The sequence below is a fragment of the Notolepis coatsorum genome, assembly GCF_963971535.1.
Source record: "Notolepis coatsorum genome assembly, chromosome: 10".
NCBI lineage: Eukaryota > Metazoa > Chordata > Actinopteri > Aulopiformes > Paralepididae > Notolepis > Notolepis coatsorum.
In genome coordinates this window covers 97,782,865-97,791,077 of record NC_140174.1, presented here as the reverse complement: position 1 = coordinate 97,791,077, position 8,213 = coordinate 97,782,865, and the positions used below count along the sequence as shown (strand labels likewise).

General features: G+C 47.1%; 1 protein-coding gene across 1 annotated transcript in view; it reads left to right on the top strand.

The window, feature by feature from the left end:
* tbx5b (T-box transcription factor 5b) overlaps window positions 1–8,213 on the top strand; it is a gene marked incomplete at both ends in the record, with an annotated part of 71,210 nt that overhangs the window by 19,840 nt on the left and 43,157 nt on the right. The gene's annotated exons all lie outside the window — the stretch shown is intronic.

The window sequence follows — 8,213 nt, the reverse complement described above, 5'->3', positions numbered from 1 at the left end:
GGGATTGGAACACGGATATGCAACAAAAAGATGCACCCATCTTCAAATCCTTCAATAGGTTTTGTGACCTCAGCCAGCTGATCACCCAACCCAATATGTGAATCAACTCAGACTACCATTGACCTCATTCTGACCTCCGACAAGTCCAAGATCTCCAATAAAGGGGTTATAGCATGCGGGTTAAAGGAAAACGCCAACATTTTGGGAAATTAGCTTATTTGCCATCTTCCCTGGAGTTAGACAAGAAGATACATACCTTTGTTGTTTCTGTGCGTGCGTTGTGGTTTAGGGAACGCCCGCTCCGTTAGCTTAGCTTAGCTTCATCACTGGAAGTGAGTCAGACTTGTATCCTCAAGTTCCCTACAGTTCCCTACAGTCACGAAAGGATCCGAACCGATTGAAGTTTATGGATACCATGACTTAAAATCCTCTTACCTTGACGATTAAAAGCCTCCCCAATTTAGAAAACAGTATTCCCATGGCTGGTATTCCCATATGCTGCTACTGTAGCTAATGAAAACCAACAACCGGAGACTCAAGCAGATAACGAGGGTAACAACTTCCGGTCGGGGGGTTTCAAAATAAAAGAGCGACGTCTAAAAGCACCGGAAATACGTTTATTTTGTACATTATCTAACGTTAACACAAACCTAAACTAACGTTACAACTAACCTAAAGTTATATTCCCATGGCTGGTATTCCCATATTCTTCTTCTTCTTCTTCTTCTTCTTCTTCTTCTTCTTCTTCTTCTTCTTCTTCTTCTTCTTCTTCTTCTTCTTCTTCTTCTTCTTCTTCTTCTTCTTCTTCTTCTTCTTCTTCTTCTTCTTCTTCTTCTTCTTCTTCTTCTTCTTCTTCTTCTTCTTCTTCTTCTTCTTCTTCTTCTTCTTCTTCTTCTTCTTCTTCTTCAATGGGTTTAATGCAGTGGAGGCTGCTGACCAAATTTTTAGGTGAAGCACAAATTATTATATTATATATTAAATTATATTTTTAAAACATCCCCCACTGTGTGTCAGTGGTCAGTGGACACAGATGAAAACATATTAACATTAGGTGACAGCGCACCTGACCAGATGAAAACATATTAGGTGACAGCGCACCTGACCAGATGAAATCATATTAGGTGACAGCGCACCTGACCAGATGAAATCATATTAGGTGACAGCGCACCTGACCAGATGAAAACATATTAGGTGACAGCGCACCTGACCAGATGAAAACATATTAGGTGACAGCGCACCTGACCAGATGAAATCATATTAGGTGACAGCGCACCTGACCAGATGAAATCATATTAGGTGACAGCCAGTGGCTGTCCAAATTGAGCAGAAATTATATTTTTAAAACATCCCCCTCTAAACAGTAAATACTCACAGTGCTCTGAATTGAGGGAGGGACTGGGGATTTGGGTGACCTCTGTTTCAGCTGGACAGTTGAGGGAGGGACACAGGGGATCTCCAGGAGAGATCAAGACTGGTGTTGGACACAGGTAATTTCATCTGGGAAAACATAAAAGGCATAAAAGCATATTAGCCATTATCACAAATAGCATGTATTGAATCTATCATCTCTCATTAAACACTATGTTACAGTTAGCTTGGTGTATTGAATCTACCATCTCTCATTAAACACTAAGTTAGCTTGGTGTATTGAATCCACTATCTCTCATTAAACACTCAACTGTGTAGGCTACAGTAAGTTAGCTTGGTGTATTGAATCTACCATCTCTCATTAAACACTGTTACAGTTAGCTTGGTGTATTGGATCCACTATCTCTCATTAAACACTCAACTGTGTAGGTTACAGTAAGTTAGCTTGGTGTATTGAATCTACCATCTCTCATTAAACACTGTTACAGTTAGCTTGGTGTATTGGATCCACTATCTCTCATTAAACACTCAACTGTGTAGGCCAGTAAGTTAGCTTGGTGTATTGAATCTACCATCTCTCATTAAACACTGTTACAGTTAGCTTGTTGTATTGAATCCACTATATCTCATTAAACACTCAACTAGTATGTTAGCTTGGTGTATTGAATCTACCATCTCTCATTAACACTGTGTTACAGTTAGCTTGGTGTATTGAATCTACCATCTCTCATTAAACACTAAGTTAGCTTGGTGTATTGAATCCACTATCTCTCATTAAACACTCAACTGTGTTGGCTACAGTAAGTTAGCTTGGTGTATTGAATCTACCATCTCTCATTAAACACTGTTACAGTTAGCTTGGTGTATTGAATCTACCATCTCTCATTAAACACTAAGTTAGCTTGGTGTATTGAATCCACTATCTCTCATTAAACACTCAACTGTGTAGGCTACAGTAAGTTAGCTTGGTGTATTGAATCTACCATCTCTCATTAAACACTGTTACAGTTAGCTTGGTGTATTAAATCCACTATATCTCATTAAACACTCAACTGTGTACAGTATGTTAGCTTGGTGTATTAAATCTACCATCTCTCATTAAACACTGTGTTACAGTTAGCTTGGTGTATTGGATCCACTATCTCTCATTAAACACTCAACTGTGTAGGCTACAGTAAGTTAGCTTGGTGTATTGAATCTACCATCTCTCATTAAACACTGTTACAGTTAGCTTGGTGTATTGAATCTACCATCTCTCATTAAACACTGTGTAAAGTTAGCTTGGTGTATTGCATCCACTATCTCTCATTAAACACTCAACTGTGTAGGCTACAGTAAGTTAGCTTGGTGTATTGAATCTACCATCTCTCATTAAACACTGTGTACAGTTACAGTTAGCTTGATGTCAGGGACGTTAGCGTCCAGGTATTGTTCTGGATAAAATTCGGCTGGCTAACGTTAGCTAACGTTAGCGTCCACTCCAGGTATCGTTATGTAAACAATTCGGCTGGCTAACGTTAGCTAACGTTAGCGTCCAGGCTTTAGTTTTACAAACACTACTACTTACTTTTTTTCTGATCCAGATGCATAAGTCCACTTCTTCATGTTGCTCAGTTGCTGGTTTATACTTCGGTCCTAATGTTGGCGCAAAGTTTAATTTAGCCTACTGTGTTGTTACAGCTGTACTGTATTGTACCCATTCTGCAATCTGTTAATAAAATTTTCAATCAATCAATCCCGCGAGGGGATGATGTTCACGTTGTCACGTTTCAGGCGCCGCTCCTCCGCGTAGCAATCTGCAACTGCAGAGCTGCAAAGTTGGCACCATTCTCTGATTGGATTTCAAGGCTGTCAATCATTCAATCCCCCATTCAATGGCAAGAGCTTAAATGCACGGACCGGGCTTAGATGACGTTAATAGCCTATTTTGATTGGCTATTATTTAATCCCGGTCAGCCCGTGCAGGGAAAGTTGCACCAGATTGATTGACAGCTAGCCATTACTGCAGTGCAGGCCTGATCAGAGAGCTCAGAGCTGTAAATTTTGGCAATTTAAAAAAAAAAAAAATGCACATAATTAATAATAATTATGAATTATGAGTGAATTTGTGTTTCACGTGTTGTCATGGAGAAACCTCCACTGGTTTAATGGCAGATCGCGACCACAAAAGGCGCATACCGCCACCTACTGTACAATCCATTCAACCCCATAACACACAAAACAAAAAACCCATCCCTAACATCGCCACCCTATCCAAACCTAATCTATGAGTCACTCATTGCCTCCTGTGGGCTGACTCTGGCCTTCTTGATCACTCACCACCCCCTTCCCTAACTCTCTTACTTGATCACTCACAACAACCCCCTTCTCTAACTCCCTTACTACTTCCCCCAATGTCAACCCCTTCATACCCATGTGTTGTACTGCTGCTTTAACTATTAACTTTATCCTATCTGTTCTACTGCTAACCATCATTGTTGTATTCACTACTCCTGCCACAAAGGCCACTATATTCAACTTCTCCCCCCACACCCTCTCTTTCTCTTCCTGTACTTCCTCTACTGACAAATGCCCTTTTCTAAAACCCTGTTCCCTATCTTGCTTTACCTGATCCTCCTGCACTACCCTTACTGCCAAATGCCCTTCTCTAAACCCCTGTCCCTTATCTTGCTTTCCCTGTCCTACCTTCCTAGCTGCCTCTGCATATGAAATCCTATCTTCCCTTCTCACCTGCTGGACCACTACCTCTCGTTTCATCACCTCACAACCCCAATACGCTACACTATGCTTCCCACCACAACTACAACACCTCGGCTCCACTCCCTGTTCACATTTCCCATAGTCATGCCCCCCGCCCGCATCTAGCACATCTCAGCTCCTTCCTGCATGTCTTGGCTATATGTCCAAACTCCTGGCACCTGTAACACCTCAACGGTTTCGGCACAAACTCCCTAACCCTATATGCCATATACCCTAACAATACCTCTTTCGGACTAACCTCACCCTCAAACTGAATAACTATCGTCCCTGTCTCCTCCTTCTCTGCACCTCTCTTCATCCGTTCTACACTCTTAACTTTCCCATTACGTTCATTACTCCTCAAATCTCCTAACAGCTGCTCTATACTAACCTTGATTGGAATTCCACTAATTATCCCCTTGCAACCACCATCCCTTTTCTCCCCTACTATCACTACTCTACAGACATTCACTTTGCCAATGCTCTTCATTTCCCTTGCCTTCTCTACCTGCACTACACTTACACACCCTATAAACAAGTTCCCATCCCCCAACACCTTTCCGTACCTTACCTCTCCTAACTGTGCTCTAATGAGTTTTGACAGCTGTCTCGGCTCTATATTCCTAACTCCCTCTTCTCCCTCAAATCGCACCACTATATTCAACCCTTCTGAAAAATCCTTTTCTCTACCCTCACCGTCAGACCCACTTGTGCTACCTTCCCTCTCTTTCTTCCTCTTATGCCCCTTCCCCCCACTTTCCCTGCTCTTTTTCTCCACCTTTTCCCACCCCTCTCCCTCGTTTTCCTCTCCTACTCTACACTCCATATCGCTATCCATCCCCTCTCCTTCGTCACGGCCATTCCCATCCCTGTCGGAGTCGCACTTGCTTGCATTACCCGCCCTGGCTCCCGACATCGAACCCTGGGGGGAACTAGGGCCCGAAAACGGTGACAGGCTTCGTTCACTTCTACGCCTACTTCCGGCTCCCGACCTCAAACCCTGGGGGGAAACAGGGCTCGGATACGGCTTATCCCACACCATCAACTCGTCAACATGTGCACACAAGCCGCAAGTCCTACAACCAGCTCCGCCCGAACTCCACTCGTCAACAGGACCACCACAACACATCCGATATTTCGGCATTCCCAGCCTCCTCCTTCCCTTCTTCCCCATCCCGCCATACACCGTGAAAGCCTGTTAGAACCACTTGCTCGAGCTCCACTCTCAACTGTAGGGGATATCTGCAGAGCCGCAACATTCCCATATGCTGCTACTGTAGCTAACGAAAACCAACAACCGGAGACTCAAGCGGATAACGAGGGTAACAACTTCCGGTCGGGGGGTTTCAAAATAAAAGAGCGACGTCTAAAAGCCCCGGAAATACGTTTTATCTTGTACATTATCTAACGTTAACACGAACCTAAAATAACTTTAGGTTAGTTGTAACGTTAGTTTAGGTTTGTGTTAACGTTAGATAATGTACAAAATAAACGTATTTCCGGTGCTTTTAGACGTCGCTCTTTTATTTTGAAACCCCCCGACCGGAAGTTGTTACCCTCGTTATCTGCTTGAGTCTCCGGTTGTTGGTTTTCATTAGCTACAGTAGCAGCATATGGGAATACCAGCCATGGGAATACTGTTTTCTAAATTGGGGAGGCTTTTAATCGTCAAGGTAAGAGGATTTTAAGTCATGGTATCCATAAACTTCAATCGGTTCGGATCCTTTCGTGACTGTAGGGAACTGTAGGGAACTTGAGGGTACAAGTCTGACCCACTTCCAGTGATGAAGCTAAGGTAAGCTAACGGAGCGGGTGTTCCCTAAGCCACAACGCACGCACAGAGACAACAAAGGTATGTATCTTCTTGTCTAACTCCAGGGAAGATGGCAAATAAGCTTTTTTCCCAAAATGTTGGCGTTTTCCTTTAAGTGATCATTATATGATATTCTGTACCCACAAAAAGCTAAAACAAAAGGCCGGCTGTCACAAAACAGTCACATCTAGAGACCTCAAAACCTACTCTAGCGAGGCCTTTAACCTTGAACGATAGTTATGAGTACTGGCTGAGCGTCTCGCTCTTCACCATTGAGATATACCTCATCTCCAGTACCTACTGTACTACATTAACGAAACAAAGCACCCATGCATTCGACCAGGCCCGCCCCGGCGCACCCCTATAAGGGGCCAGGCATGGTCATACTCGCCCTTCCTCTGGAAAAGTTTTCCATCAAGAGAAAAAAAACCCAAGGATCTCAGGGCACGCCAAGAGCGAGACGCTCAGCCAGTACTCATATAACTAGGTTATACAAATAACCTATCATTATATACTCATACTGGCCATCGCGTCTCGCTCTTCACCATTGAGATATGGGGCAGAGCAGACGCGTGGCCCGACAAATGTACCCCCTGAGGACCCACAAGTCCTACCACCAGGGGGGAAGGGAGTCCCGTCACCCCCCCTTCCTAGTGAAGAGGGGGCGGCAGTCAACTTCACCCAAGTGCGAAAAAGAGGGAACTAGAGACCCCAAAAAACGCACAGCACAGGCGGGACCACGTGTGACACAGCACCCCGTGGCACACACCGACACATCCCTGCTAACCCACCGAAGGGCGGGACGCAGGGGAGGTCCTAGACCTCAGAACCGCCTGGAAAACAGAACCCCCAGTCATGTCCATGAGGTAAAACCTAACGAAGGGACCCGGGGAGGACCAGGAGGCCGCAGCACAGATGTCCTCCACCGAGGCCCCCCCTAACAAGGCGGCAGAGGCCGCCACCCCACGTGTGGAGTGCGCCCTGACACCCCCAGGGGGGGCCAGCCCAGCCAACGTGTAGCAAAGGGCAATGCCCTCGCACAACCAATGTGACAGGCGCTGTTTCGACAGTGCCTTACCAACGTGAGAGCCACCGTAACAAACAAAGAGCTGATCGGTAGCCCTGAGGTCCTGAGTCCGGCTGAGGTAAACCCCCAAAGCCCGGACCGGACATGCCAGGTGAAGGCGCGCCTCTAACTCACCAGCGTGAGGAGGCGGATGAAACGCCTGAACCACAATATCCCTGGAGCGAAAAGAACTCCGGATATTGCACCGCTGCAGGCGGTGCAACTCTCTGCCGCGCGGCGAAGACAGCCGCTGCCGCAGGCGGCGCAACTCTCTGCCGCGCGGTAGCGCGGTCACGTGGCCGTGTGGCCAATCAGAGAAACGCTGAACGCAAGGCTGAACACAAGTTGGTTGCCTTTAATATTCACGCATCCCGGGCAGCCACGGATACATTGAGAAGGCATCCACCCCCAAGGGAGGATTGTCCTCCCGGCTTACCGAGAACCACAAGGGGCACAGGTGAGACTGTCTGCTCGCAAACAGATCCACCGAAGCTTTCCCGAAGCGTACCCAGACCAGTCCAGCTATGCCGGGATGTAGACCCCACTCGTCACGACGAGGACCGCCCGCGACATCGCATCTGCGCCCACATTCTCCCTGCCAGGGATGTGGAGTGCCGTCAGGCTGTGCAGATTGTGAGACGCCCATATCCAAAGCTCGAACGCCGCCCGGTGCAGACGGATGGAGTGTACTCCACCCTGTCTGTTGACATACGCCGCCGCCATCGTGCTGTCCGTCCTGACCATCACGTGCTCGCCCCTCACCAAGGGGCCGAGCCATTCGAGAACCAGGAGGACCGCCTTCAATTCCAACCCATTGATGTGCGTAGCAGACCGGGCAGCCTGAACCGTCCAGCTGCCCCCCACTGCGTTGGTTCGACACGTCCCCCCCATCCCGTGAGGGAGGCGTCGGTGAAGACCGTGACGTGTGACCGCCTGCCGCCCAAGGGGACCCCGCTGGTGAGGGCACCAGGCCTCTTCCAGTGGTCGAGATCCCCCGTATTGACAAAGGAACCTTCAAACGCTTCCACTTGCCTCTCACCAGGTCTATTTTCATACTGGAAAACCACCTCTGTATCCTCCTCATGAAGAGGAGGCCAAGAGGGACCACAGTGTGAGCAGATGCCATCATACCGAGCAGGCGCATCACATGCAGCGCCGTAACCGTCCCGCCAGGACGGAGACCCCTAAGCGCGCCGAGGATAGACACTCGCCGCCGCTCCGAAAGGG